General features: G+C 39.5%; 1 long non-coding RNA gene across 1 annotated transcript in view; it reads left to right on the forward strand.

The window, feature by feature from the left end:
* LOC117285305 overlaps nucleotides 1-3891 on the forward strand; it is a 13082-nt gene extending 9191 nt beyond the window's left edge. Inside the window, exons 3-4 of the long non-coding RNA XR_004516295.1 lie at nucleotides 2802-2839; nucleotides 3838-3891. This is a non-coding gene — a long non-coding RNA (uncharacterized LOC117285305). The remainder of the gene's footprint in view (nucleotides 1-2801; nucleotides 2840-3837) is intronic.
* Nucleotides 3892-4529: the final 638 nt, after the last annotated feature.

A 4529-nucleotide genomic window follows, 5' to 3' on the forward strand; every position in this document is an offset into this window, starting at 1 on the left:
AAAAAAAAAAAAAAAAAAAAAAAAAAAAAAAGATTATGGTGAGATGCCTGGGTGAGCTGCAGGCTGCACACTGAGGAGAGCCCTGGGGGTAGAGGGAGACCAGAGGGCTCAGTCTGGATGTGTTAAGTTAAAGATGCCTGGAGCTCATTCAAGCAAAGATTATTAGGAAACAGGTGGGTATCTAAGTCCAGAAAACTTTGGCTAGCGATAGTGGGTCGTCAGCACCCAGAGGATACCTGTAGTCAGTCAATGAGTAAAACATTGTATTCGAAGGGTGAGAGGAAAACACAGGAGTGAACCTTCTAGCTCCTCCCAAATTAGAGGACAGGGAGGGAGGAGGGCTGGAGATTTGGCTCAGCGGTTCCACTGCCTACCTCATAAGCACAAGGGCCTGAGTTTGATCCCCGGTACCAAAAAAAGAAAAAAGGATAGGGAGGAGAATAAAAATTTGTCACAGAAGGAACAGTCGGTAATAAGAAATGCTGCTGAAATAGCATTAAATTCAGTTCTGAAAAATGTCTATTGTATTTAGAAGAAAGAAGCTGTTGATGATCATTGGGTGAGTTTGAGGATATATAGGCAAATTGGAGGTTGAGGACCACTTTGTTGTGTCAAGGAGCCTAATTGAGAATAATTAAGTGATCTACCACCTCCTGTTTCTTTTTTAATGTTTTTTTCTCTTCTAATTTTAACAAGTCTCTGAACTTCTACCCACCACTAAATTGTCACCTTCTTATCAAAGTCCCGATGGCTAGCTTGGCAGCCGGGAACTTTTTCCACTTGGTCCCTTTGGTAATCGGCTCCCTATCAGTAAGCTGACAGAGACTTGTTTGTTCTGGTTCAGAATGCGGCTCCTATAAAACCAGTCCTCAGATGCTTGCCTTTCCGGCTTCGTGATTACATTCACAGTTCACTGGTGTCATGTTTTTCTTTTCTTTTTTCTTTTCTACAGTAAACACACACAAACACACAATCCAAAAAAAGTAATAAGTTTTAAAACATTAAAATTAAAAATAAGGCTGACATCATATTCTTGATTATTGATTGATACTTGCAGTGCATATTTTCCCCGAGTTTTTAGCCAAGGACATTCTCAGCACATAGTTATTTCCTAAGTACAAATTTTATTCCCTTCTTGTTTCTTCCCTCAAGACATTATTTTTCTTTTTTAAAATCACAATTCCAGGATGTTATTACTTGTCCTTTATAATTAATCATCCCCATTTCTTTTCTCTGCTTAAGCAGCATAAAGTCTCTCTGTCATCTTTTCCGATTTTCATTTCTTGATTTTCACTTTGTAAATAACTCCTTGAAGCAATAAGCGATTTGGCAAATTACATGGAAATGTTAAGGGCATGACTGTTTTATGGCACAATGTGCCATGTTCAAACAACATTTTTCATTGTTATACCGTCTCTCTTGTTATCAACACATTAACCTGTAAGGTACTGAGCACCTTCTGGGCAGCAGCTCAAGACGGTGCTACAGATATCAGTAGCAGATCAGGGCTGAGTTCAGTGTCTGGCACCTAGTACCTATTCAGTTAGTCCACGAATTAATGAAAACCATCTGGCAGCCACTAATTCTAGCAGGATGTTTGGAGGGAAAGAAGAGATAAGGTTAGATGCCACACGTGGAAAGCTACAGAGATAAAGCCATGACAGCATCCCACAGGGAAGTGATGGTCTCTGTCATGGTCACCCACATGGGGGCCAATCAATGGATGGCAGGTCCTGAGGACTTTTAAGAATTAGCACAAATGGGTAAAGCACCCCAACTCCCTAACGCAGCTCCTTAGATGGTAAAATTCTTTTGATTGGAAACATCACCAGCCAAAGGAAGAAGAAAATTTTACCAGCTCCAATTAAACAAGGTGAAATTAGCCAAATAAGCTGAGAACATATCTTAGTCTACTTGTGCTACTATAACAAAAGACCTGAGTAATTTATAAATAATAATTTATTTCTCACAGTTCTGGAGGTTGGAAATTCCAAGATCAAGATACTTACTGTTAGGTTTATCTAGAATGAGAAAACTGATCTCTAAGACCTGCCTCTATAATTCTATGAGTCTTTAGCTCAGTTGCTTATTGAATGTTTTCCCAGAATGTTTGATGCTCTACCATATCGTGGACATGAAGATAGTATACAAGCTGGTTACCACACTGGGTTTGTTCTATAATTTAAAAATATGTCAGGTGAGAAAGTGTTTTGAGCCAATTTATTTTGTTTATTACTTACTATTTATCTAATTTTTCTTCTATGTAAACAAAACTGCTTCCTGCTTAGGGTTAGGACCTTGGAGATAGAGCAATGGAGAAATCTACTTCTCACAGTGGCATTGACCGTAGTCCAGTTGTATTGAGTTCAGAATGATGTGAGGAGCCAATAGCAATGAAGCAGCCCATCAGTAAATGAAAGATTGAGTGAAAAGAGCACAATAGTTTGTTAGTATTCCCAGCATAGAGTGAGCACCTAAGAGGAGATCAAATCCACGAATGCAGATTATTCATTTTGTGTGTTGATACAAATAATTGGTAAATTCTATATATTACATAGTGGTTAAACACTCACTTAGGGTTCAGAACTGCAGTTTCCTGATTGAATCTAGTGGAACAATACATGAACAGACTTTAGCACATCTTTGGAATCTCTTTAGTGATTCCTGTTGGATTCCAGTTGGATTTTCTTGGACAAGGCAATACAGATGTCTAGCTCCTACTGGGAGCACAAGGGACAAAGATGTTCTGCTTTAGGGAAAAAGGAATAGCTTTTTAAAGTTCATTCTCTTTTCTCTCCCAGGGTTATTCTCCTGGGATAGTACCTTTTACTGCCAAGAGGTGAGTAAAAAACACTGTCAGGATTCAGACTCCATTGTCGATGGTTAGGCTGTTTTTACAACTCCTTTCCATCTCAACAGCTGAATGTCCAGAAGACAGTGAGCATTTCCTTCTGTTTATCCCTAAAGGGTCCATGGAGACATTTTTCATCATTTCCTGGCTTGGTGAGAGAGGATGTTGTTAATCAACGGCCATCTCAATGCTCAGATTAGGGTCAAGTCTTAACAGGCAGCTGGTTCACTTCACTGATAAAACAATGAAAGGCCTTGCTTGTAAATAGTTTTGACTGTGCTTGCAACCTCTTAAATTAGTTATGCTACCCTTATGTTCCCCAAATCCTGCTTCAAAAGTTCTACTCCTTTCCCAGGATGTGCATTGCCCTGGTTACTAATCTTCATAATCAGTTCCTGGAGGTTTCCACTGGGGCTCTCGGAGAGTCTTGTGGCAGCTTTCTCCTTTGCTCCTGTGTGTGATGGCTTTGAAAGTGGTGGGACACTGTGGACTGCTGTCTGTTTGCCTGTTCCCATCATGGGTGTGGAGTAGGATGAGGAGGAATGATCCCTGCTAGGATCTGAACATTCTATACTACTGAATTTCTCTACTATTTTATATCATGCCTACATATCTTTCTTTAAAAATAAGAAAGGTAATTTATTCCCAATCTATAAGTTCCGTTAGCAGTTGACATGTATCTCCTTCATCTTAAAAATAAACAGGTTTGGATAATGAGAAGAGAAAAGAACATCTGCCCAAATTAACCAAAAGAGGAGAGGGACTAAGAAGTAGAAAAGAAAAGCAGAAGTAAAAGGAGAGTGAAGAAGAGGAGGAGGAGCGGGAGGAGAAAGAGGAGACAGATAATGAAATAAGGCCATTTTTAAATTAAGGCATTTGCCTTTATCTCTTCCTAAGGTGACCAGAAACCTCCCACCCCAAGAATCTCTGCAGTGATTCACTGCAACAGAACTTTACACTCCTCATGGGTTTCTTTCTTTCCTTAGACAGAAGTTACCTCAGAAGATTGACAAGATTAGTGAAAACAGCTCTTCGTTCTATGGTTTGTAAATCAGTGGGATGAGGGGAACAAGGAAGAGGAGAGAGAAGGAGGAAAAAGGGGAAAGGGGAGGGAGAAAACTTTTCAGGTCTAAGTCAGTCTTTCTAGGAGTGGAGTCTGAGAGTTTGGAAATTTGTAACCTACGGGATTTTTTGATTTTTGATGTCAGAAAAAATTTGAGAATCATCATTTTATTCCACAGAACCCAGAGCTATTTCGCTCCCTGTAAAACATAAAATTTAGCAGTTTTGGTAGCACTGGAATCATCAGGAAAGGAAGGTAGGTGTTGTGTTGTTCAGTGAGAAGCATCCAAAAACACTGAAGAATATATATATAGATATAAATATATATATATATACATATCTATATCTATATATATGTATGTATGTATATATATATGCACACATACAAATACTGAAAAAGAAAGGAGTTTCTGTGCTGCTATGCCACAGAATTGGCCATCATAAAAGATGAGTGATCACCCATTTAAGAATAAGAACTAGAAGCTGGGTGTGGTGGTGCACGCCTGTAATCCCCAGCACTTGGGAGGCTGAGGCAGGAGGATTGCTGTGAGTTCAAGACCAGCCTGGGCTACATAGTGAGTTCCAGGTCAGTCTCAACTATGTAGTGAGAGACCCT

Source organism: Fukomys damarensis, unplaced genomic scaffold (assembly GCF_012274545.1).
Source record: "Fukomys damarensis isolate Sample0158 unplaced genomic scaffold, DMR_v1.0_HiC HiC_scaffold_8, whole genome shotgun sequence".
In the NCBI taxonomy this organism is placed as follows: domain Eukaryota; kingdom Metazoa; phylum Chordata; class Mammalia; order Rodentia; family Bathyergidae; genus Fukomys; species Fukomys damarensis.